Source organism: Schistocerca gregaria, chromosome 3, assembly GCF_023897955.1.
Source record: "Schistocerca gregaria isolate iqSchGreg1 chromosome 3, iqSchGreg1.2, whole genome shotgun sequence".
Classification (NCBI taxonomy): domain Eukaryota; kingdom Metazoa; phylum Arthropoda; class Insecta; order Orthoptera; family Acrididae; genus Schistocerca; species Schistocerca gregaria.
In genome coordinates, this window is record NC_064922.1 from 492937161 (window position 1) to 492964838 (window position 27678).

At 41.0% G+C, this 27678-nt stretch overlaps 1 protein-coding gene across 1 annotated transcript in view; it reads left to right on the plus strand.

Annotated features, from left to right (window-relative positions):
• Positions 1 to 27678, plus strand: part of LOC126355883 (neuropeptide F receptor-like) — a 555809-nt gene that overhangs the window by 338451 nt on the left and 189680 nt on the right. The window contains exon 2 of the mRNA XM_050006386.1: positions 21769 to 21905. The gene's annotated coding sequence lies outside the window, so the exon portion shown is untranslated. The remainder of the gene's footprint in view (positions 1 to 21768; positions 21906 to 27678) is intronic.

Sequence of the window (27678 nt, forward strand, 5' to 3'; positions counted from 1 at the left end):
AACTGTGCGCACATGCTTTGCAAACAATGTGGCGCGGTTCTCACGACGCTAGCTTAACTTGGAAACGGTCGATCTCCAGTGCCGACAGTACAAACCTGATATACGTTTTCCTTAATAATTTTTACATAGGAGAGACCTGGCGGTCATCGCTGTTAAGAGCGCAGGGTCATTCTTGGGTGGGCAGAATGATGGCAGGGGCATAACGAATTGTACGCTGTAGCTATTAAATTCAATAACGTAAATTAATGGTACAGCCTTCCTACCTCATTGAGAGCTAATTTTCTTCTGACTTGGATGCGAATATGACACAATCAAATGACGACTGCCTTCTTGCTCCCGCAAGACCACCCGTCAGTGCGTGACGTGTGTGCGCGTACAGATGATTTTAGCTGTTTTATTTTAAGACAAGGCCCTGGTGCTATTTTGCCTGCAAATCTGCTACCTATTTTAGATGACAGAGTAATTCGATACAAATTTAAATTTTCTGTGAATTGGCAAATTTGCTTATTAAGGCAGTGGCAAGGTGACTCCTCAAAGACTTTTTAAAAACGTTTAACTTTATTTATTTTTGTAAAAATTTGCATGCGCGCATCCATACGTCGTACCCTTTGGGGTAATTTTAGCCCCATTCTTATATTTAGTTTTTGAGTCACCAGTCTTCTGAGCTATATGATGTGCCCCGCCTCGAATTCCTCTCCTGTGCCAAACTTTTCACTTCAAAGTGGAACCTGCAACCTAAGTCCTTTTTTATATGCTTGATGTATTCCAGTAACTCCTCCACTAAGTTTTTCTCCACTGCAGTTCCCTCTACTATCACAGAGGTCATTCCCTGATGCCATAACACGTATTATGTCATCCTGTCCCTCCCCCTTGTCAATGTTTTCTACATATTCATTTCTACGCCGACTTTGGTCAGAATCTCCTCATTTCTTATCTTATTTGTTCGCCAGATTTTCAAAATTCTTCTCCAGAACTAAATTTCAAATGTTTCGATACTATTCTGTTCCGATTTTCCCACAGTCCACTCCTCACTATCATACAATATTGTCCTCCAGATGTACATTTTAAGAAATTTCTTCCTCAAATTAGGACTTTTGTTCGATACAAGTTGACATCTCTTGTCCACGAATGTCCTTTTTTGGCCAGTGCTAGTCTGCTTTCTATGTCCCCCTTGCTCTGTCAGTCAAGGATTATTTTTCTACCTAGGAAGCAAAATTCCTTACCTTCATGTACTTCTTGATCATCAATTCTGCTATTAACTTTCTCGTTGTTTTCATTTCAGCTGCTTTCATCGATTTCCTCCCAATCCATATTCTGTATTCATTAGATAATTTATTCCGTTCCATGGAACCTATAATTCTTCTTCACTTTTACAGAAGATAGCAATGTCAACAGCGAGTCGTATCATCGATGGCCTTTCCCCTTATAACCCCACTCTTCAACCTTTCTTTTATTTCCGTTATTGTTTATTCGATGAAGAAATTGAACAGTCGGGACGAAACAATACACCACTGCGTTACAACCTCCTTAATCGGTCTCCCACTCTTATTGTTCCCACTTGGTTCTTGTACATATTGTACATTTCCCGTCTCTCCCTATAGCTTATTCCTATCTTTCTCATAAAATTCAAACATATAGCACCATTTTACGTTTTCGAACGCTTTTTTCAGATCGACAAACCCTACGAATGTGTCTTAGTTTTTCTTCATTATTACTTCTATTATCAGCCGCAACGTCAGGATCGCCTATATTGTGTCTTTAACTTCCCTAAACCCAAACTGATCGTAATGTAGCAGATCCTCTGCTTAATTTACCACTTTTCTCTACATTATTCTAGTCATTAGCTTGGACGCACGAGCTGTTAAGTTGACTGCGACAATTCTCGCACTTTTCGTCCCTTTAAATCTTCAGGATTGTGTTTCAAATATAATGCATGTCTTAAAAAGGATTTGCAACATCTGACCTAGGCTACAGTAATTGAGGGATGATGGGAACATGCAGATACACGAGAGTGAAACTCAGTCAGTGTGATTTTAATTAATATCTTTTTCGTTTAGAATTTTTAAGCACATACGTTGAAATATTTGAAGTGAGATGCAGCGGAACACCCATAAATAAAAACAAAATAATTACACACACACACACACACACACACACACACACACACACACACACACACACATACACACACACGTCGCACACTCGCGAAAGCGTGTGCGGGAGAGCTGGTTTAGCGGTTCAGACATGGGAGTCGCATTCGAAAGCACGTAGGTTCAAAACTTCAGTCTAATATTATTGTTTACTAAGTTTTACGTAAACCACGAAAGCTAACGTCGTGGTGATTCATTTGTAAAGGTTAAGGTTGAGTTCCTTTGCCATCTGTCTATACGCTTAAAATATACTTAAATGACACAAATACAGCGTGATTCCGTGATGGTTCGATTTTTCAGGGATGACGGAGAAGAGTAAATTTATCTATATGAGGTAAGAGACTCTGGTCCGGAAACGACAAAGTTATAAGTGGAAATTGTTCTGATGCCTCTGATAGCGGAATACAGTTTTTGCAGGTTACTAGGCCGCAATGGAAAAATGGTGGAGCTATTGACTGATCCGGGGGAACATTAATACTTTAAGCAAACTTTGTCTCTGATAACTTAACAACAATACTCCAACAATGAAATTATTTTCTTGAGAAAAGTAATATTTTATAAAACAATTACAATTATGGCAGCACTGATAGTAAAATTTACAGTTTAACATTTTAAGAACTATATCTTTCATGTAAATCTTTCGATTACTGTTCTTCATTAGAAATTTGAGTTCCCTTAATCCTACTTCAAACAGTAATCAACTTCGTCCCTTCCCCACTTACTCATAAAGCAGAATCAACTTCTAAATCTTTCAACTTACGAGAGTATGCAAGTGATTATGCAAATGAATATACAAATTAGTTTAGGACTTTTGGAAGACAAATGGTAGCCAAATTATCTCAATGTGTACTAGCACTAGTTTTGATAGAATTAGAAGTGAAAACTTTCTTCCCTGGCTGTGTCACGACCGCTGCTCCAACACATACCTTGTCCAATGATATGCCCATCCATCTACCTCAGTCCACAAATACAAGACAAAGTGATCTCTGGCAGCTAAAATACTTTAGTGTCAGAGATAAAAAATAATAGCACTTTTTAGAAGGTAAATAGCATCAACTAGAACCACCTAATGCTACAGTCCACGTTAGCGGCCTTGACCACAAATGAACATCAACTAACTCGGTAATTAGTGACGAGCCTCACTTCACGAATGTCTTTAGAACAAAACATTCAAGCAACCATTTCGTCGGCAAGTTAAAGGCTTTTCAGCCCACATAAAACAAGGCTTTAACCACAAGGATGAACAATGTGATACCAACGCGCCTTAGGTTAATGTCTGACCAAGATAATATTGGCGAACGACAGTATCCTTGGAAAGCTTTCCATCAACCTGGCGGCTCCGTTAACACTTCACGTTTCGGGCCACTTAAGACACATCACATGCACCACTGTCTTTAGTCGCCGTACTTCCAACTTCCTCCGTAGACGAAGCTAACTTCTGCTTCAGTGTAAATTCATTCCTTAAGAGCTATGGGGACTTGTTCAGTAGGAGAGATGTGTTTGATAGTAACGAAGATGAATAAGTGCACATAGTCCTTCGGGTATGAATTTTAGAGTCCATGTTTACTACAACGTTTTCTTCTCTAGTATCTCGTACATTCAACTTTATGCCTTTACGTCTTTAATTACCTCTGTATAAAACTGTATAACGTTACAAGAGCACCTAACTTTTTCAGTAGTTTAACTTGAACTGAAAGGATAATATTGTTTACGTATCAGCTACAGTGTCAAGAGGACATTGTACGCTGCTGAACACATTTACCATGGCGACATGTATTCTGTACCTACTGAGGCCGCGCTGAAGAGTTTACGGGAAGCTGCTGGTGCAGCGGGCAGGCGGGACGAGAACTTGGCCGGCGGCGACACCCTTTTGGAGCGGCTCCCCTTACAGGCCCGGCGGCGCTTGTGATTGGCTGGAAATGCGATCGAGTTTGCAAAGCACCATCCCTCCTTTGATGCCACCGCCGCGGAGAGTACAGCCGGCTGGCCATTCCACAATAAGCGGACTACGGATACAGAAGTGTGTTTGTTCTCGTTCTCTGCACGCGAGACTACGTGTGGAGCACACACAGAGTTATTGTAGTGTGTAGCACTAGGTACGCGTTGTTCCAGGAGCATTGACACTATTTAACAGTGTACAAACAGTGATGCTTGTAGCTTTCTTAAGTTCAAAACATACCAAATAACGTGATAGTACAGTATTTTAACGGTGTCTGGTAAATAAAACTCGTCCCTGTAGACTTATTCTGGGCGGCATTCAGTTGCATATCAGCTGGTCGTTGACGTACAGTCATTCTGATGGTACCCACAAAGGCGAAATATACGATTCTCCCAAGCAGTCCTTCCAATGTATCAGTGATTCCCAACCTTCCTCAGGTCATTACCCGTGAGCGCAGACAAATATTAGCTGGTATCGCTCCCTCCCTCCCCATTATCAACATTGTCGCTTAACTTACCTTCACAATGTAAGGAATTTTATTTGAACACTTTCATTTCTAAAATGAAAAAACATAGATGATATTTGGTTTTAGTATGTGTTTCATCATACTGCGAACTAATAGTGAGTCAACTGGACTATTAATAGACTTATTTCTGAAGACTGATGAAGTAATTATCAGCCAAACGCGAGTGCCACTTACAAGTGCTTTCGAGAAAAGAAAGCTAACTATACACATTGAGGATAGACACTGCGCTTACTCTGCACCACTCCTTTCCGTAGCGACATTTGTTACCCCATTCCCTGTACTCTCATTTAAAAATCAACCACATTAAAATTTGCGCTCTACCTTGTGCTTACTGTTTGTTAATCACTTGATTGCTGGACTCCTTACTTCTGAAATGAGCGAAATTTGAAGATTTCAGACTTCCAGTGCTTTGCGTCTGACCACTGCCACAAATAATAATAATAATAATAATAATAATAATAATAGTGATAACACAGTAAAAACCCTGAAGCAGTACAGTAGGTACCACACAGTTACTGTGGCGTTGAGCTCTCAATTAGTTCGTTTATTGTTACCAAGTGAATAATGAAGAAATTATTGGACATCGCGGGAACTATTTCATGAGGTAGATAAGGGTACGTGATGTACTGAGTGGTCAGAATCAGTCTAAAAAGCTTGTAACCGTTTTGCAGGTTAGGTTGTACTGAGAACCAACTGTTAAGAAAAAAATTCGTTACGTTTGGAAGTTTCCGAGTTAATTATCATTGAAGTTAGACAATTAGGTCGCATGCGCGCAAATAAAAGACGTCCGTCTGAGACGGTGTCGCGACTCGTTTTGTTTCCTAAAACGATTAGTAAGTTGGACATGGGATGATGATACCTATCGAAACCAAGTGAAAGACTGAGCAGTCTCATACGCTGTCGTCTACGCTATGAGAACAACTGACGTAAATCTCGAAACTTTCATAAATTCATAAAGCTTAAAATAAATATAGCCTTGAATCACAAGCAAAACTTAGGCCTACGCTTTTATAAATCTTGTATGCTGTCCCAGTGGTCTCATTTCGATAATACTCGTGGAAGGCGTCGTACAAACTGGAGCTTACGTTAGAATAAATTTGGTATAATTGCTTTCACTGTCAATGATCTCCTCAATACGGCAAAAAAAGTAGCACCTACTGTTGCTTTGAAGCCTATAAGTTACTAACACAATGCACTACGTTCGTTCTACCTCTCGAAGTCTCTGTCTTACAATAACACAGGTGGTTTCATGTGAAAGGTACTTGTACTTCCAAAATTAAAAAAAAAAGATGAAAACTTGATTTCAGGCAGAAACCAATGGTACTCGTGGAGTTAAAGCTGGTTAGATGAGGACTTAAATAAAAAGTTTGCATTTCAAATACACTGGTTCTAACTCTAACAGTACTTCATGTCGATGTCAATCACGGCAAGGAACCTCAAAATAGCAACTATCTAGCAAACGGCTCATTTGCGGGTTCGTGTTTATTCGACCTATTTGATTCAAAATGGTTCAAATGGCTCTGAGCACTATGGGACTCAACTGCTGTGGTCATCAGTCCCCTAGAACTTAGAACTACTTAAACCTAACTAACCTAAGGACATCACACACATCCATGCCCGAGGCAGGATTCGAACCTGCGACCGTAGCAGTCGCACGTTTCCGGACTGCGCGCCTAGAACCGCGAGACCACCGCGGCCGGCTATTTGATTCTGCTGGAATATTATAGTAATTATGAAACAACATGTAGACTAGGGTTGAACAAGCGAAGCGAAAGAAGCAAGTCAATTGTGAACACTGATTAATATTGAATGATGATAGTGACTCATGGCCCTTATTCACTACTGCACAAAAACTGAGCGGAAGACCCTACGTGTTCTAATATTTAGCAGGTTGCCATTTGCTGGAGATGAGTTCTCTATGGATTGTACTTGGGATTAATATCTTCAGTCACTTGCTAACATGATCTTTTAACTCAGAGACCCATTAAAGAGCCTCCCTGGTACATCAGTGTTCCTGTTAAGCTCCCTGTCACACCAGATATTCCTATTACTTTTTCTGTTTTGAAAATGAAAGCCTCGTCCTTACATTATATGGTATTATTCCTTTTGTGTGGTAACACATTTAAGAGCCATAAGGTGAATACGTAAATGTACCACCCGCAATATTTTGAGTATTTCTTCTTCAAAATCAACTGTTTTTAAATTATCTCCTCTGGTCTTCGTGTGAAAGGAAGTTATGACAAAGCGATGTGCGTAGCCAACCGAAAATGCTTCCAACTGATCTTATTTTACGTAAGATTTACCGGATTTGCACCAGATTGAGTCTTTTAGTGTCATGATGCACTACAATTTGGAAATGTAAGAGAATTTCTCCGTAAGAATATACAATTACAACTGTAACATAATTCAAATGTGTGCAATTCATTATCAGATACCCCTTATTTCAAAAGTTCCATTATCACAGAACTTCTGAATTGACGTTCTATTGTCGACAAACAAAGGTTTTCAGTTAAATAAACGGCGTCAAGAACAGGCGTGTTTGTATCTAATTGTTAGAAAGTTAAAATTAAGGTTTTTCACTAAATTTAAATTCTAAGACACCAGAAAGGAATCGTTTCTGCGGATGACTGCTGTCATATAAACGCAAATATCCGTCATTGACACAAACACGCGCGCGCGCACACACACATACCTGTATAACTTGAACGAGTTTTTTCGTAAGCAAAGCGATGAATTTACATAATCATATTCTTCGGTCCGCGAACACACTGTATCTAAGTGAAATAAGTCAAACAATAGAAAACGGTTACTGACGGTATAATTCAAGTCCGGAACCACATCAAAATAGGACAGGACAACCAAAACTTCTGAAACAGGAGACTGGCTGCAGCTCCCGTCATCGAAATGAGTCCCTCATCTCTGTCTTCTTAGCACGTCCGATAGTAATAAGTGTACCGCCGAGTAATTAAGGGTGAACGAGAAAGAGCGGAAGCAATCTTGCCTCTCTCAAAGCTCCTTATGTTCTCCACCTGATCGGAGGCGACACCATGTCGCAGATCCAGACGGTAACATTCTACGTGCCCTAGCGGCGGAGATGGTGACACATTATCCAAGCGCCGCGCGGGATAGCTGCGCGGTCTCGGCGTCTTGTCATGGTCCGCGCGGAGGTTCGAGTCCTCCCTCGGGCGTGGGTGTGGAGTCGTCCTTAGTGTAAGCTTAGGGACCGATGTCCTCAGCAGTTTTGTCCCATAAGACCTTACCATAAATTTCCAATTTCCATTGTTCAAGCACTTTCCTTGAAGAATGCTCCCAGAATGCGAGCTTGCAGTAAAATAGGAACAAAGAGGGTATTAGTCAGGCTCTTTGTGACGACTATAACTGGTTTAGACAGGGGACGTCAGGGTGCCGAAAGAAGTACACAAAAGACGGAGAACGCGCAGAATAACTAAGTTGCTTCTCCACAGACCGTCAGATCTGAAGTAAAGCAAATTAATTTATTTACTGAGTAGTGATATTACATCAGTACAACTATTTTCTCTTACCAGTACCAGATCTATTCTTTGATACCCTGAAAAGTTCCTGTTAGTCAACTCTTTTGTCTATTCACTACATACTTATTTTACGTTTTTGTGAACTATAACATTTATCTTACCACTATTTTGAGATGTCAAATTAATCATTTACAATATGTGTCGAAATAGACACTTCCGGAGACTCTTTGCAAGATCACTGCAACGGTATAAAGTTATTGGCGAGTCGCTTTCATTCAACCAATAGAATTCGTTTGAGAGTTCAGACACATTTGGCTTCCTTGTTCGGAGTTAGTTAGCCATTACATTGCACGCTGAGTGTAGTTTTGTTCCGGTTGTACGTTGTAAAGCTCCTTTCGAAGTCGCAGGCAGTTCTGATGAAATCATTTTGTTTTGATGTTATTGAAAGGCATTATGACGTAAAAGATATCTGATAAGATGAATCCAATTTATGTTTAGCGCTGGAATTGGTTTCGCCGTGTGACGTTAGCTGGATTTGTGTACTAGTATCGCTCCACGTGGTAGTACTCGGTTGTGTTCCTGCGCGCCGGAATAGATACTAAGCTGTTACGAATTCTAAATTTCTTTGATGATGATTACTGCTATGTTAAAATGTGTATGAAATCTTATGGGACATAACTGCTAAGGTCGTCAGGCCCTAAGCTTACACACTACTTAACCTAAATTATTCTAAGGACAAACACACACACCCATGCCTGAGGGAGGACTCGAACCTCCGCCGGGACCAGCCAACTTACTGCTAACACACAAAGCAATCTGTGTTTGTCGTGAAACTGTTTGTTACTCTAATATACGATACTTAGATTATCTCGATATGTATGCCCAGTCTTTCCGTTGCGCGGAACTTAGGAAGTATACTGTGCCTCAGATCTACAGATCGAGTTACTAATCTATTCTCCTGGGGATTACATATTTGTAGTCTGTACATCATTAAAGTGTCAGTGCTTATTTTTCGCTACGTATGACATAGCAATTCTGTCAGACAAGGCAACGGACTTGGAAGAGCAACTGAACGAATGAAAAGTATCTCGAAAAGATGTTACAACGGGAACATCAAAAAAATTAACAGTAGAATAATGGAATATAGTCGAAATAAATGAGGTGATGTAGAGGGAATTAGATTAGGAAATGAGACACTAAGAGTATTAAACATCCGTAACTCGTGGTCTCGTGGTAGCGTTCTCGCTTCCCCACACGGGGTCCTGGGTTCGATTTCCGGCGTGGTTGTGGATTTTTACCTGCCCCTACATGAGTAGGAGTGGTTGCGTCGTCTTCATCATCATGATTCATCCCCATTACGGTCGGAGGAAGGTAATGGAAAACCATCTCCATTAGACCTTGGCTGTACGGCGGTGCCGGTCCGTTTCTCTACGCTCTGTCAAGAAGCATGGGACTTCATTTCCAAGGGCAGTAAATGAGTTTTGTTAATTGATAGCAAAAAAAGAGCGATGCACGAAGTGGAGAAGATATAGAATGCAAGAGCGATGCACGAAGTGGAAAAGATATAGAATGCAAACTGGCAATGACAAAATAAATGTTTCAGTAAAAGTGTTGGAATATAAAATTAAATGTTCAAAATAGCTCGGAGCACTATGGGACTTAACATATAAGGTCATGAGTCCCTAGAACTTAGAACTACTTAAACGTAACTAACCTAAGGACATAACACACGTCCATGCACGAGGCAGGATTAGAACCTGCGACCGTAGCGGTCGTGCGGTTCCAGACTGAAGCGTGTAGAACCGCTCGGCCACATTCGCCGGCAAAATTAAATGTTATGAAGTTTTTTCTAGAGTGTAAAATTCTAAAGAAGTACAAAATGGTTCAAATGGCTATGAGCACTATGGGACTCAACTGCTGTGGTCATTAGTCCCCTAGAACTTAGAACTACTTAAACCTAACTAACCTAAGGACATCACACACAACAATGCCCGAGGCAGGATTCGAACCTGCGACCATAGCAGTCGCACGTTTCCGGACTACGCGCCTAGAACCGCGAGACCACCGCGGCTGGCACAGCTTTCTTAACTATATGGTAACTCACTACAAACATCGCAGACAAGAAGAGCATAGGAACCTTAGAAATGATTTGCCACCTAAGAACGCTGTTGATTAGGTGGTACATGGCATAGCTAATGAGAAAGTATAAAATCGTATTGGGGAAAAAAGAAATGTATGAGACAGTCTCACTAAAGGAAGGCATCAGTTGTTAGAACACATCCTGAATCGTCAAGATATTACTGGTTTCTTATTGGAAAGAAGTAAATTTAGCAATAATTATATAGTAATACCAAGGCTTTATAACAATAATCAGGTACAAACGGAAGTAGTTTTGCAGAGATAAATAGTCTTGTACAAGATGGAATAACGTGAAGAGCAGCAATGATACCTGTCTTATGACTGAAGACAACAACAACAACAATCTAAGAATGGAAAACCTTTGTCAGTTTTCAGTCTGTGTAGTAGGAACGCCAGTCCGCGTTGAGAAGCATCCAGTGAGCTAGTCGCCGTACACCAGTCTCTGAATTTTCTACCCGTTCATATGTACGTCGGCAATGTTAAGCAGTCAACAAGTAACATCTTTCGAAATTTCAGTGTTGGAATTATCTCGTATTCAAATTGTCTTAGTTGACTTTACCGCACCACCTCCCATCGCCGATAGACAGTTAAAATCAGTTATCAACAACGTACAGCTTTCTTAAAAATGGTTCAAATGGCTCTGAGCAGTATGGGACTCAACCGCTGTGGTCATTAGTCCCCTAGAACCTAGAACTACTTAAACCTAACTAACCTGAGGACATCACACACATCCATGCCCGAGGCAGGATTCGAACCTGCGACCGTAGCAGTCGCACGGTTCGGGACTGCGCGCCTAGAACCGCGAAACCACCGCGGCCGGCCCAGCTTTCTTAACTATATGGCAACTCACTACAGAACTCTGTTACACAGCTACTTAAATATCTAAAAGATGGAAACAATTTTACTTATAATTTCCTGAAGTATACTCTTAACTAGATTTATTTCTTTCCTTGACAGTTCCTTCCCTCTCAATTTACGGCTTTCGGTGAGCCTTCATGTGGCATCCCGATACTAATATACCACGTGCTAGCACTGATTGGTTACAAGGTAGGACGTCTATGGAATCTACTGTCCATATTTAGGAATGAAGTTTTGAAGCTCTTTCCTACCATTTGAGTATTGACTACTTTATCCGTTTTTTATTGATGCCGTTTCGTACACTTCAAAAAGTTTTGGTTACCGAACGTTTGATAATCATATAAATTCACAATATTTATCACATTCTTAACTATTTGCTATGTTTTTTTTTAATTTTTGGTGCTGCCAACTATTGACGATATCGTGGAAACCGCCGAATAAGGTTGTAATTTGAATAAGATTTAGTTGGTAGAATATGATGACATGAAATATTTATCGAGGCAGCAGTCACTTGTCGAAACAATGCAGAGAACAATTAGAACTAAATAAATAATGTAGGATTTTCAGAACACTCATCCATATTTAAATTTCTCGTACCACAGTTTGATGGTAAAAGATTACACATTACTTCATATTTAAATCCATCGAATCACGACAGTGTCGTAGAAACTAAGTATACCCAGTAATTTCCCATATTTTGATGTCGATGGGACGTTAAACTTTTATCTTCTTTCCTTCATTCCATTATCTTTCCATCTACACATTCGAAGTGGCACATAAGTTTACGGAAATTTACTTATATTGTGAACTCTCACTTAAATATTTTTGCCAACCGTTTAAATCAAGTTCTTCATGAGAACCAGGTATCCTCTTAGCGTCTCTTACGAAACTAGTTTGTCAATAACTTCATTCCCCATCGTCTCCTTTCACACAGAAGTGTCGTTTTCCACGTGTCAGGAATTCCACCCGACATTTTTCGAAGTTGTGGGGTAGCAGCAGAGTGTTTTTCAATACATTTCCTCAGGCAACATGCCACGTTTAATCAGAGCGCTCTTAATTATTGTTTATCTTTGGTTGTTCCCTGTCTTTAGAATTCATCACAAATGTTTCGCCGAAATTTAGCTTGTAAGAAAGTTCGTATATTTTTCGCCACCGGATTTGATTTCTGCTACCTACCCGATTTTTTTCTGAGTTTGGGAGGTCTTCTACAGTATCCGATACGCCCCCATAAGGCCAAATATCTGCTTGAATGAAGACGCAGAGGTATCATCAGCATTCTTCTAATGGCAAAAGTGGCTGGAGGGATTAGCGACAAGTTGTTCACATGTCCCGCTATCACAGGTCGCTTCTCGTACTGCTCTGCAGGCAGCAGTGGGCCACTCGGAATATGCCTGGGGCCTAACCCATGAGTCATGTCTACGCTTAAGAAAATTTTTAGCCTCATGTCATGTAACGTGATGTTCTCGAGTCATAAGGGGAAATTCCCGTCATGCGGTGAGCGGTCTCTGCCCGTGCCGGCGGGACCAGCAGCTGCATAGCAACGCTTATCACTTCACATATTGCCAGCCGAGGGCACTCCCACCGCCGCTTCCTCCAGGTGCGCCCGGCGATATGCTGATACGGCACGCCTCCACACTGTTGTATAATACCTTCTGCTGTCTGTTCCATGGATGAAAAATACCCCACCGCCTCATCTTAACCTGTCGTTTGTATGTAGTTTTATACACCAGAAAGCTTCACCTACACTACTGGCCATTAAAATTGCTACACCACAAAGGTGACGTGCTACAGACGCGAGACATAGCCGACAGGAAGAAGAGGCTGTTATATGGAAATGATTAGCTTTTCAGAGCATTCACACAAGGTTGGCGCCGGAGACGACACATACAACGTGCTGACATGAGGAAAGTTTCAAACCGATTTCTTATACACAAACAGCAGTTGACCGGCGTTTCCTGGTGAAACGTTATTGTGATCCTCGTGTAAGGAGGCAAAATGCGTACCATCACGTTTCTGACTTTGTTAAAGGTCGGATTGTAGCCTATCGCGTCTGCGGTTTATCGTATCGCGACACTGCTGCTCGGGCTCGTCGAGATCCAATGACTGTTAGCAGAATATGGAATCGGTGGGTTCAGGAGGGTAATACGGAACGCCGTGCTGGATCCCAACGGCCTCGTATCACTAGCAGTCGAGATGACAGGCATCTTATCCGCATGGCTGTAACGGATCGTGCAACTACGTCTCGAGCCCTGAATCAACAGATTGGGACGTTTGCAAGACAACCATCTGCACGAACAGTTCGATGACGTTTGCAGCAGCATGGACTATCAACTCGGAGACGATTTCTGGGGTTACCCTTGACGCTGCATCACAGACAGGAGCGCCTACGATGATGTACTCAACGACGAGCCGGGGTGGGCAAATGGCAATAGGTAATTTTTTCGGATGAATGCAGGTTCTGTTTACAGAGTCATGATGGTCTCATCCGTGTTTGGCGACATCGCGGTGAACGCACATGGTAAGCATGAATTCGTCATTGCCATAATGGCATACCACCCGGCGTGATGGTATGGGGTGCCATTAGTTACACGTCTCGGTCACCTTTTGTGCGCATTGACGGTGCTTTGAACAGTGGACGTTACGTTTCAGATGTGTTACGACCCTTCATTCGATCCCTGCGAAACGCTACATCTCAGCAGGGTAATGCACGACCGCATGTTGCAGGTCCTGTACGGGCCTTTCTGGATACTGAAAATGTTCCACTGCTGCCCTGGCCAGCGCGTTCACCACATCTCTCACCAATTGAAAACGTCTGATCAATGGTGACCGAGCAACTGGCTCGTCGCAATACATCTGCCGCTACTTTTAATGAACTGCATGGGCAGTTGTACCTGTCCACGCCATCCAAGCTCTGTTTGACTCAATGCCCAGGAGTATCAAGGCCATTATTACGGACTTTTAGTTCTAGTATAATACACTCCTGGAAATGGAAAACAGAACACATTGACACCGGTGTGTCAGACCCACCATACTTGCTCCGCACACTGCGAGAGGGCTGTGCAAGCAATGATCACACGCGCGGCACAGCGGACACACCAGGAACCGCGGTGTTGGCCGTCGAATGGCGCTAGATGCGCAGCATTTGTGCACCGCCGCCGTCAGTGTCGGCCAGTTTGCCGTGGCATACGGAGCTCCATCGTAGTCTTTAACACTGGTAGCAGGCCGCGACAGCGTGGACGTGAACGGTATGTGCAGTTGACGGACTTTGAGCGAGGGCGGGTGGACGTACCGCCGAATTGCTCAACACGTGGGGCGTGAGGTCTCCACAGTATATCGATGTGGTCGCCAGTGGTCGGCGGAAGGTGCACGTGCCCGTCGACCTGCGACCGGACCGCAGCGACGCACGGATGCACGCCAAGACCGTAGGATCCTACGCAGTGCCGTAGGGGACCGCACCGCCACTTCCCAGCAAATTAGGGACACTGTTGCTCCTGGGGTATCGGCGAGGACAATTCGCAACCGTCTCCATGAAGCTGGGCTACGGTCCCGCACACCGTTAGGCCGTCTTCCGCTCACGCCCCAACATCGTGCAGCCCGCCTCCAGTGGTGTCGCGACAGGCGTGAATGGAGGGACGAATGGAGACGTGTCGTCTTCAGCGATGAGAGTCGCTTCTGCCTTGGTGCCAATGATGCTCGTATGCGTGTTTGGCGCCGTGCAGGTGAGTGCCACAATCAGGACTGCATACGACCGAGGCACACAGGGCCAACACCCGGCATCATGGTGTGGGGAGCGATTTCCTACACTGGCCGTACACCTCTGGTGATCGTCGAGGGGACATTGAATAGTGCACGGTACATCCAAACCGTCATCGAACCCATCGTTCTACCATTCCTAGACCGGCAAAGGAACTTGCTGTTCCAACAGGAAAATGCACGTCCGCATGTATCCCGTGCCACCCAACGTGCTCTAGAAGGTGTAAGTCAACTACCCTGGCCAGCAAGATCTCCGGATCTGTCCCCCATTGAGCATGTTTGGGACTGGATGAAGCGTCGTCTCACGCGGTCTGCACGTCCAGCACGAACGCTGGTCCAACTGAGGCGCCAGGTGGAAATGGCATGGCAAGCCGTTCCACAGGACTACATGCAGCATCTCTACGATCGTCTCCATGGGAGAATAGCAGCCTGCATTGCTGCGAAATGTGGATATACACTGTACTAGTGCCGACATTGTGCATGCTCTGTTGCCTGTGTCTATGTGCCTGTGGTTCTGTCAGTGTGATCATGTGATGTATGTGACCCCAGGAATGTGTCAATAAAGTTTCCCCTTCCTGGGACAATGAATTCATGGTGTTCTTATTTCAATTTCCAGGAGTGTATATTTGTTCAATGAATACCCGTTTATCATCTGCTTTTCTTCTTGGTGTAGCAATTTTAATGGCCAGTACCGCATCTTCACTAAAGAGTGCTGAAGGAAACATCGATTTCCTTTTCGTTACCTAGTGTTTCTTTCCACTCGTGATCTGTAGCGAAGCACCCAGTATAATTAGTCATTTGCTATATTATTCACATGGCTATAAATTAACTGATCAAATAATCCGGGCATCTCTAAGTAATGCGAAGCCTACCACTAGACGTCACGCTATGTGAACCCGCCGGTATAAAACGAGGTGGGGAGTATTGTGTTGTCAGTAAAGAAAATATGAGACGCCAGAGACTTCCAACGTGCGCTAGTCATTCCATGTCACCAGGGTAACAACTCTAAACAATTACAGAGCTGCACAAGCTGACTGCTGGTGTCCAATGTGTTGTGAAAATGCGAAAAAACAACCAGAAGTAAATCAATATATATCAGACCTCACGTACAGTCGTAGAGCATCTCCTCATATTCTACACCTTTCTGTAGTTAGTGCTTAGGGGCGCTTATCGTCTGTAAAGAGTAACGCCTTGGGCAGTGGATGACTGGAAACGAGTGATTTGGAGTGATGAATCAATGATATATACCCTGTGGCACCAATGAAAGAGTTCGGGTTGGCTAATACCTGCACAACGTTACCTGCTGTCGCGTGTAATGTCAACAGCGAAGCACGGATGAGGTGGTGTCACGGCTTGTCGGTGTTTTTCGTGGTTAGGATGTCGGCCCACACTGCGCTTAAGAAAACTCTAAATATGGAACGAGATGAATACGTTTTAAAGCAGAGGAACAGTCCAGTGTCGATGACAGTATCGGCATAACGGTGCACCTTGTCATAAGGCAACAACTGGAAGGAAGAGGTTTGTGGACAGTAACTTTCCTGAAATGTACTGGCCTGCTGTGAATCCTGCCGGTGTCGCCTAGCGGTTCTAGGCGCTTCAGTCAGGAACTGCCCGACTGCTACGGTCGCAGGTTCGAATCGTGCCTCGGATATGAATGTGTGTCATGTCCTTAGGTTATTTAGGTTTAAGTAGTTCTATGTTCTAGGGGACTGATGACCACAGCAATTAAGTCCCATAGTACTCAGAGCCATTTTAACCATTTTTTTATCTCCATAACCAGGGGACTACAGGGCGCTATGGAATTCCAAAATCACGTATCAGTCATTCACATGCCCACAACAGGAATATGCACTGCCAAAGCAATGAAACTTGAATTGTGAAGCAATGGAAGAAAGTCATTTGGTCGTATCAGTCTTCTAGAGCTATGTTTCCAAATTCTTTCTGAGTTTTAGTCCTCAGAGTGAAACTTGGCGAGGGGTTCGGTGATGCTTGTGTGGTATTCTATTCCATGGGCCCCAAGGCTACTCTGGAAAATTACTGCCGAAATGTATAAGACCATTTTGGCTAATAAGGTCCATTCTTCAAAGATGAAGGTTTGTTCCAAGATGACAGACAGTTGACAGAGTTCGCATCATCCGAAACACAGTATAAAGCATGGTAATGTATTGTCTTTTACGTGTTTCCATATTTGTGTTCAAATCGGACTGCGAGCAGACGTGGACCTCTTTCCGCGACTATTAGTTGGCATCATCTTTGTAATTAAGCACATCTGACTATCAGAATCCAGATTAGTTGGTTTATACGTATATGAAATGACTTATCTGGTGTTTCTCAAACGGTAGCACTTCTGGCCGCTGAGTTATAACGTTTTTCAACTGCTGGGCTGATCATTGGACATTTACCCTGGCGTTCCTGTCTTGTCAGAACCTTTATCGGTACTGTAATGTGTAGCAAATACGAATGCCAGAAGTGTGTGTGGCTCCTTCTGCAATATAACCATACCGAATATGTCTCCTTGCATGCTGGAGACGCCTCTTTGTGCTATAGCACCTGATTACGAAACTGACTTACAATATGCCCTGCTGAGCAGACGCACCAGGCACGTGCCATGACAAACGACTGTGGCGCAAAATTAAGGAGGACGGGTAACCATACCGGGATCAATTTGCAAACGAAAATATAATCTAATCTTTCCATTGGACGTTATTGTATTAACAGATGAGCTAACACCGTTCTACAGAAACTTCATTATGCTTACCAAGAAGTGGAAGAAGTGATCATCGTACTATTGGAGTCGAGGTCAGCAAATATACAGCGGAAGCTGAGCTGATAGTAATCACACCGCTGAATACCATACACAGGAACTGCTAAGTTTACTTCAGGGCTGTCAACCCCTACTAAATAAATATTGTGGTGCTATAAATTATTCCTTGTGCAATAGCAACAAACGTTTTCCTATGAATATACTGAATTTCATCACAAGATGTGTGAAACCAATATTGAGAAGAATTATATAAATAAGAGCATATTCACAACAGAACTCTTCGCTACCAGTGCTTTATAGTATGAAATTTTGAAGCAATCAGTCTTATTGATTGAGATCTTATTTCCAAATTGTTTTCGTTATGCAGTGGCATCTATGTAATTAATATCACGAATGATGCCAGTCAGTGTCCCGGCACTTGTTTTCAATTCTTGTTACAGTTGCCATTTGTCTGGATGACCTAGAGAGAAAGGTAAAAATTATAGCTGTTACATGTGAAGTTATTACTTAATTACAAAGAAGAATTTCAGAAACTGGATCACTGCCTCAGCTCATGCGCTCTCATATTTTAGCTGCAGTGTCAATTTATGATAGTAAAACAAGTAATTGGTAAGTCTTGTTCTCACTTCATAGTTTGATGAAGACCTATTTTTCGACCAATCCTGACCTTAGTTTAAGGGCTTACGATATCGGCGTGCTAAGCGACCACTGCTGCGACGACGCAGAGACGTATTATCTATAACGTTAGTTGCATGTCTTGTATGTCTATCCCCTCATGCAAACAGATATGGATTTCAGACCTCTCAGTGCCCTAAAAGAAATGAAATCCTAAGGGAAATTCTTACCTGAAGTTCATCATACAAAGTATTAGTTCACGTTGATGGTTTCGTCCCTCAGTAGGTAAAAATGGAACCACCATAGGATCACTACTGCCTGTCTCAGAAACCGGTAGAGCTACCATGTTAAAGTTTATATATATATATATATGTGTGTGTGTGTGTGTGTGTGTGTGTGTGATTTCGTAAGGGACCAAATTTCTGAGGTCATCAGCCGCTAGTCTTACATACTACTTAAACTAAATTAAACTATCTTATGTTAAGAACAACTCATACACCCATACCGGAGGGAGTATTCGAACTCCGGCGGGTGGAGCCGCGCAGTTCGTGACAGGTACCTCAAACGGCGCGGGGACTCCGCGCGGCAAAATGTGTTTCAAATGCTGAAGCGGACCTTCATTTGGTGGAGCAAGCTTCTAAGCCAGTGCAGTCTAAAGGTACGACCATTTGTGTCAAATATTTTGACTCTAATAAACTCACTCACCAGTGTCTAAAGGGTACTTCCCGTTGACACATTATAATGAAAACTGACAAGAAGCAGGATTTCACATAACGAACAAATGAAAAAAACAGAAATTGTTGATTTGTACCCATAGCGCATCAAAATCCATTTTCTCATATGTTGTCCGTCTGCGTCACTTCGCCTTTCAAGACCCTGTTTCTCATCGACAGATAAACGTATCAAGTTGTAGTTTATGTCAAATACTGAGGTCTAAAATCTCTTAGTGATGGAAGACATTTAAGCTTCTAAGGCTACATAACGAAAAGGAACGGCCATCCATTAAGACCACTTTGTTTCAGGAACTGCTGGAAGGGTCATGTTGTGATCTAGAACAAATACTGAAGTCAACGATCCCGTGACAGTATAAAAAAATGTAAGCTTCTAAATCAACGCAGTACAAAGATACTGCCGTTGGTGTCACATATTTTAATGCTCACAAACTCACTTAACGAATCATATGGATGTGCTCCCTATATGCGTAATTAAGTTTGTATGGAACCCTCAGACATCACACCTGCTCGTGCTTGACTGGATTTTTTAGTTGGTTGCGCAGCTCAGTTTAAATTCTTAGCATGTTATATTAAATATGTGGCAACATTTGCCTATTCTGAAGCAATGCTGAACAACCATCGCAAGATTTAGCACCTATTATGGTTTCTTAAAGGAACATACGTACCGCATTTCTTTTATCATCTCCAAAGTTTTCATGTGAAGAAAAGGATGACATCTACTAATTATTCCTTGCTCGTCTAGATCGGTGTTGTCGAGAAAACGCTCTGTTGTCTGATACCTTGAACTGAAGTATTCCAGCCTCTTACATATGTTTTTATTAATTTCATTAATTCACATCTAATATCATATGTATAGGTCAAAGTCCATAAAATGTAGTGTGAAGTTATTAGGAAATACAAAACTTCGTTTTATTGCATTATATTATTATTTATCAATACGATACCACAGCTACTGTGTTTATGTATGTTAGAGAGAGAGAGAAGGAGATGGCTTAAAAACAGAATAAAAAATACTTGTTAGAAACTGGTTGAGGTTTCGCATCAATGATTGGAATCTTAGGAATTTTTTTCACATGATAAATTTTCCCAAACATCCAGATTACATGTATTCTCATCCGACTTTGCCATGTACATGCGGAAGAATATGATAAACCTTTATTTGCTGGCTCCTTACTCAGAGTGAGGGAGTTGTGACAATTTTTTCGAGCCGCCTGTATGTAACTGATGTTAGTTGGACGTAGACCTTTTTGAGTAGTAGCTTCACACCGCTCTTATCTTCTAGCAACGTAATAATGTCTTCATGTCCATTTAAATCAATGAATGTTTCTTGTCAGGGCTTGTTGGGCGGCCGGTAGTTGGTATCGAGTTGAATTCCATGACTGACTTAGCCAGCTGGCTTTGGTTCTGGATCCTATCTTCAATATTAGACATGATGTGAATATTTGATGGTGGAGCTGTTTAGAAAGAAAGCAGGGCAACCTCTTACTTCTCTAGCAGTCCGTCTGATAAGTTTATAAAAGCCTTATGTAGCTCTGGTTACTGTCATGTAGATTTATTCTCTTGCAATGAATGAAGCTTGTCATCCAGTCTAGTGACAGATATCGAAAAATCGGCTCTCCACTTGTTCATCGCATTAAACGATCGATTTTCACAAATCGGACACGTTGACATCTTCTATTTTCAGCACTGGTCTCCATAAGATGTAATCAATTACCTTTTAGCATAAGAGAAAACGTTAGGTAGAAATGCTTAAGGTAAAGAAGAAAACTGTATGTCTCCAAGAATGTCAACTATAATATTTGAAAACATAAAGGGATATTATTTGGTTAGTAACAAACTGTATTATGCATTAATCCTTTGCAAACACTTTTAGAGACATTACTTTAATACAGAAAGTGGTTGTAATAGTGTTTAAGTAAGCAAAAAATATCACAGTGAGTCACAATGTAAGTTACCTTGAATTTATCCATGACATCGTATTCGTTCTTTTGGTGAATAAAGTGAAGTTTCCTTCTCATTTAATGAGTTATATATATTGAATTTCATCTGTTTTGTGTGTTCGCCTTATTTTATAAATTTATATATGAGCGGACTCGTGCATAATAGCGCTAAGCTAAGGTAATGGAATAATTCTTATAGCAGTGATGGTACTACTTTTATGTATTCCAATTAATGTAGGAAAGCTCAGAAAACATGAACTTCTCTAAATAAATTTTCACACCTACTGAGTATAAGGTTCTTGTAGTATAATTCAGTATCAAGAAAATCATTATAAATATGTTTGGTTTCGAATGTAGCTAAAATTACGTCTCTTCTAAAGGATCCCAAAATTAATTATTTCATAGATGAAGTGTTAGAAACGTTAGCCTTGACTATCTTAGCGCATTATTTCGTCACGACTAGTTACTTACGGCAAAGTCATCGTTTTCAAACTAGACATCTTATTTTTGATAAGAGACTAAACAATCTTAAGTAATCAGTTGGAATAAAAAATGAGTCCAGCACACAGGTGAAAGGCAACAGAAAGTGTACTTCGAGTACACAGGTTAATTACGCCAGGCGAAGATGGAAATAATGTCACTTAATGTTCACTTGTTCAGTGTATTAGCGACAAAGACAATGCTCTACACGATGTGCCACCTTGGTCGTGTATCAGGCATAGCAAAAAATTACGCAATCATATCGCTTAGTTTCTCAACAGTAAATGATTCTTGTTGGAAATATAAACGGTATTTATACAAGATTTCTTGGGCTTAGGAACACAAAAAAATATTCTTATTATCATTTCTCTGATTTCAGACATCACCGAGGTCGATATTTCACTGTAAGGAGTCAAGACGAAACTCATGTAACAGCAGAACCAACCTTGGTATCATCGTCATCTAGTTCCTGTGAAGTCATCTACAAAACAACCCGATAAGAGAAGACGACGAGCTGTAAGTAACATGCAGAACTGTCTTTTTGGACATCAGTTCTCAGCTCATGTAATAAGTTTCATTTGAAGTTAAGATTGCTGTGGTTTATAAAATTAGCATTTAAGAAAACACATTTAAATCGATAATTTTATTTAGCCCAGTTACTGGTGAGGAGTTAGTTTATTCGTGCACAGACCGATTATCTAACAATATTTGATATGTTATCTTTACAGAAAGGTTTAGTCTACAAAGGATTCATATCATAACTAAAATACATTTTTGAATGTACGAGTACATATTTATAACCGGGTGCCTAGTTAGTAATTTAAAGAAATACTGGAACTGTTTTTAGGATGCAGCTTCGTATCCCTCTCCAATTGCAAAGTTTCAGTGAATTTCTTACAGTGATGAAGTTAAAAAAATTCACGTGCATTTTCACTAAATCTCTCTTCCATGTTGCTCAACGCTTAAGATACACAGTATCCTCACTTCAGGTATCTAATTTCACAGCGCTTTTAAGTGATCATTATACTACGCCTTAGGCAGTCCTTCTATGTTCAATGGACGTTGACACGTTATGTTGTTCATTACGTGTCTCGACGATACAGACAATCCTAGTGTAGAAATGTGCACCCTTATGAGAAGTGTATGTATGAAGAGGTCAGATTAAAATAAAATTCATGAAGAGAGGTAGCAGCATTTTCAGTGTTAGCAGGGACAAAAGTCTGAGTGACTGATTAGTCTACATTTGTATAGTTAGCCAACGTGCCCTTGCTATGTAGGTGAAATGATTGGCTGGAAACAAGAGCAAACAATAGCCGTTATGCTTCTCAGTGACCTGCAGCGTCACTAAATGGAGTCAAGAACACCACACTCTCTTGAGTGAATTTTTCGGGGGTAAGATAGTGCGCCATTTCTATCTGCTGTCGAGAAATGCTCTGGAGGTAGCTGTCTTCATGTAAAAACAAATAAACACAATACGGCTTTCTGTGGGCTTGGATGGGTCGTGTTGGATCCCCTAATGAGATAGAATGCAAAATCCACAAGACAGGCGAAGATTTGCAGGAGCTCGAATTTAGGGCAGATATCAATGCGGGATGCTGGTAATAGTTTCCACAAATAAACTATGTCTGGAAATCTGACAGAATATCCAGAGAGAATTTGGTCGAATGTAAAGTGCACCAACGGCAATCACTAACTACAAATCACAAACTAAAATCACTTACTAAATACTAGTCGTCTGGTCCAGACTGAATACGAATTTAACTGGATTAAATGGCTCAATACCCAACAACCAAACACAATTCTCGTTCGAGGAAAGATTCGTATTTAAAGGTTGGTAAGTAGCACAGGCCACACTAATAACCGAGAAAGGGAATATGATTGATCCGCAGAATTAGAGACTCGTATCACTCATGCTGTGTTGGAGGTCACGTACAGAGTGGCGCAGATAAAAGTAGCCAGTGTAATTATAAAGGAAATGCAGTGTAATTACAAAAACGAAGAGCTGAAGTGGAGTTACCATTTTCTTACAGTGAAAAATGCATTTGTGTAAGATGATGAAAGTGCAACATCAATACACAGCTGTGCACGTCTAAGCACATTCAGATACACTCGAGATAAATTTCGGATATCCATGAAGACAACTTAAATGCTGATATTATCTTTCAGTTCCCCTACCCAGTGTTTGGATTTCTTTCACAAACAATGCTCTTCAAGTTTCCTTAGGGGAAGAAGTCACATTTGTTAGGTCCGGCGAACATGGTGGCCATAAATGTTTGCTGGCAGTTCGTTGCTCATTGGACATCGTGGACTTGTTCCATAAATACCTCATACACGTGGCATAATGCCCCATCTTGCTGGACGAAGAAGTATTGTCTTTCATATTCACTGAGTTCAGCACAAAACGTATTAAAAATTTCGACATATGCAACCGTGTTAAGGGTAGTGTAAAAAAATATCGGTTCAATGATATGCGTTCCTTTAACATCGCAACAGATGCCGTTTTTCACATGGTTGCCGAAAAATGGTGTTAGGGTTCTCCATTGCCCAGATTGCCCAGTGCATCGTGTTTTCCTAGTTCACATGAGCGGAAAGTTGAAACCATAATTCAACACTCATGATGTAATGGAAAGGGCTAACAAACCATTCTTGATGTTATTCAAAAGCCACATGAAGTAATCTACCCTACATATTTCTGACTGTCATCCTGCTGTAATTGCTGCACAACTGTCACACGGTGTAGCTTCAAATTAAGACTTTTCAATATCCGCTGGCAAGTCTTCCACATACATGCACGTGCTGCGTCAATTTAGGTGTAGACTTCTTTGGTCTCTGAACAGTTCATCGGCGAATGTCTGCAATATCTTCTGATACACAAACTGAAGGGATCCTTTGTCGCTTTACCTTTAGCACGGATCCGTGTACGCGCCAGTTTTTTTTATTTTTTTTAGAAAGACTCTGTATTGCTCTCTTTGCTGATAGACCTCTTTCCGGACACTTGACCTCGAAAATTTCTCGAAATTCTATTGTCGAATCTGTTTTCACATACGCATCCACAACTTCAATTCTTTCTTGTATTGATAAAGTCATCTTCCAGGCCGCAAAAGGAAACTTGCAACTTGACTGATGCAAAAATAAACAGAAACGCTGACAGAAGAATGCTAACAATCGATTATTGCATAAAATTCTTCATTGTTGTGGCTATTTATTTCAGAAGTCCGTATTCAAAGAGGAGGCGACTTGATATTTACTGCACCGACCTGAATAACTACGTATCAACCTGTTTTACGAATCTCTACAAAATTCACAAGCACATTGAAAATATATTAAAAACAGCTTAGACCGTATAAACAATGTCATTTTAGAATCGGTGACCAGTGTCGATCAATGTTTCAACATTCTGTAAATGGAATAACGTGAGTGTTATTAAGTGAAACATGCTTGTAAACACAACATTAAAACGTGACACAACTGCCATACAAGTAGAAGAAGAGATAACCTTGGTGGGAGCCGGAGCTGGAGGCATAGAGCACCAACTGCTCCAGGCTGGTGTGAAGAGTATCTGTTGCGTGACGTGCAGCGGCCATCGCATAAACAGCGGTAGCTCCGCCAACCGTCTCCAGCATTACATCAGTGATAACCAGCGACCGTGAAATACGAATAAAATCAGTAAATATGCAATAGTAGCACGAAATATTTACATCACGCTCACTGTCGTATGGATATAACAAGAGGCTTTCATAAAATACAAAAGGACAATAAAACGGCAAATCACTGACATTAAAATCAAGCACAAAGTGGGTTCTATTTTGGGCAGAAGAGGTAATAAGTACATTAGATACCATAGGAACAATGGCCTAAAAGAATATAAAGGAAGTGTCAAAGAACAATAAAGCAATATAAAGAAAGAAACGGTTAACATTCGAACGAGACTCAAGGTGCCCTCAGTTGAGACTTGTGGTATCATATATATATAGGGAATAGAGGGTTCACAAAAACATCACATATAACCATTGTAAAGTTATGAAATCGATATTTTCCCATTTCAGATCAAAGGTATGACGTGGGGCTTACAATTTTCGACTTGTAACGTATTATAATTTTGGGCAGAAGAGGTAATACGTACATTAGATACCATAGGAACAATGGCCTAAAAGAATATAAAGGAAGTGTCAAAGAACAATAAAGCAATTAAAACTAGACACAAAGTGCCCTCTACGCGGACTTCAATGTAACATATGTTGATAAAAAAGAGTTTAAAAGGACGCCACCAGTAATCATGGCCACTCTATGAAGCTCGACGTACTCCGATTTCAAGTCAAACGTGCAGAAGTGTGACTTACAATTTTTTACTCGGAAATAATCTCAATTATATAAGGAAACGAAACTCGTAAATTTAATTTAATAAATATAAATAGCACCATTGACACTGAGAAGCATAAATCAACTACAAAAGGACAATAAAAGGACAAATCATTGACATTAAAATCAGTTACGAAGTGGGTTCTATTGGACGTGCACATAAGATATGTACATCTAAGATAGCTTAAAAGAGAACGCTGGTAGTAACCATAGTAACAGTATGAAGATCAATGTGTTTCGATTCCATGTTAAACATACTTAAAGTATGGCTTCTAATTTTGTACTCAAAACGTAATTATAATTACATACAGAAAAGCATTTAGTACAATAGGAACAGCACCAAAGTCCCTAAAAGCACAAGGGAACTACAGAAACAACGCGCCCTTGATAATGAACTTGGGCACAAGGTACCTACGTCAAACAAACTCATGGAAGCGTAAGACGAGCAACCACAACCACAACGGAAGATCGGACAAGCCACCGCCAGTAACCATTGTTACAGCATAAAGGTTGATATGTTTCGATACAAGTCATAGGTTCAAAAGTGTTGGATTGTTATTACAACTTTGATTCAAAACAGTATATGCACCGTATTAAGGAGAAGAGACGATAGGCACGTTACGTGCTATAGAAAGGGTTCCACCGACTCTGTACGTCAGACGTATGATATCCCCTATGAGGCTCGTGTGTAACGTACATCTATCAGAGGGCGTCGAAACGGACGTCACTGGTAACTATTGTTATTGCATAGAGATTGATGGGTTCCGATTATACAATAAGTACTGGCCTGTTATTTCTTGATTTGGAGCAATATGTGCGTGAATATATGTTCACATACAGTAAATATAGTAGGTCCATTAGATACAACAGGAACTCAAGTCATTATAGCAATGAAAATATATTTACTTATAAAATGACCTATTTAGGGACTTCCAGAAAACGTGTGCACTACAAACTGAAAAAGCTCAAAAAAAGGCCAACAGTCATGAATGGCGGATACACCGAGGCGTTTCCTATCACCAGCTGCAGAGTATAGAACCACTGGCCAGTCACTAAAACGTTGGCTGGACCAGATACGTAATTTTATAAGCATTATAATACCTTCAACCTACTTTAGCTTTCAAATGCCAACAGTAATAATGAACACAATGTTTAGTATAGCATGGATCCATCATGGAAATAGTTACTATCTGATTATAGAACAAAAATCCGTTTTAGTAACCAGTAATTTGGTTCAAGAGCGGTTTCGAAATATAAAGCTTCATATTTAGGTGCCACCAAATAACTATGTGAACATAAATGTGTGGCGGTCGGGCCAGTCTCACATAGTAGATGTTAGCCACGTCAAACAGGCGCCAGGAACCACAGCGTTCGACTGGACAGCACTACACGGACGTGACTAATGCAATAATTAATTGGTGGCACCTGAGGATGAAGCTTTAATCTTCGAAAAGTGGAATAAGTCAAAAAAGTTACTGGAAACTGAAGCGAATTTTATTCTTTAAATATGTTCTTCAGTTGCAGATGCTCGTCTTATAAGTCTTTCCTACTACATTACTTATGACGTGAAGAATGTAGACGTGTTCGATAAGCGAAGTGTTACGCTACTAAAATGTTGAATATGGAACAAATTAAGTGTCATTTGAATAGTTATACAAAATCAGTAAGTAAGTACTGACAAAAGACAAAAAGAGTACACAATTAGTCACAATAAGTGAGAAATTAAAAATAATGAAAACAGGAGAGGAAGTAGTTCAGAGCAAATCGGTATAGAGATCGAATAAAAAAATGCTGTCTAAAGTGTTCTTTAAGCAAAGACAATGCTTACTTTACGATGAACGTAATTTCGAATTGTTGTAAAGTATTAAAACTAGGCGTTTGAAACATTGTGAAGAATTTGTACGTTATTGGAAAGAGACCCTACTGAATG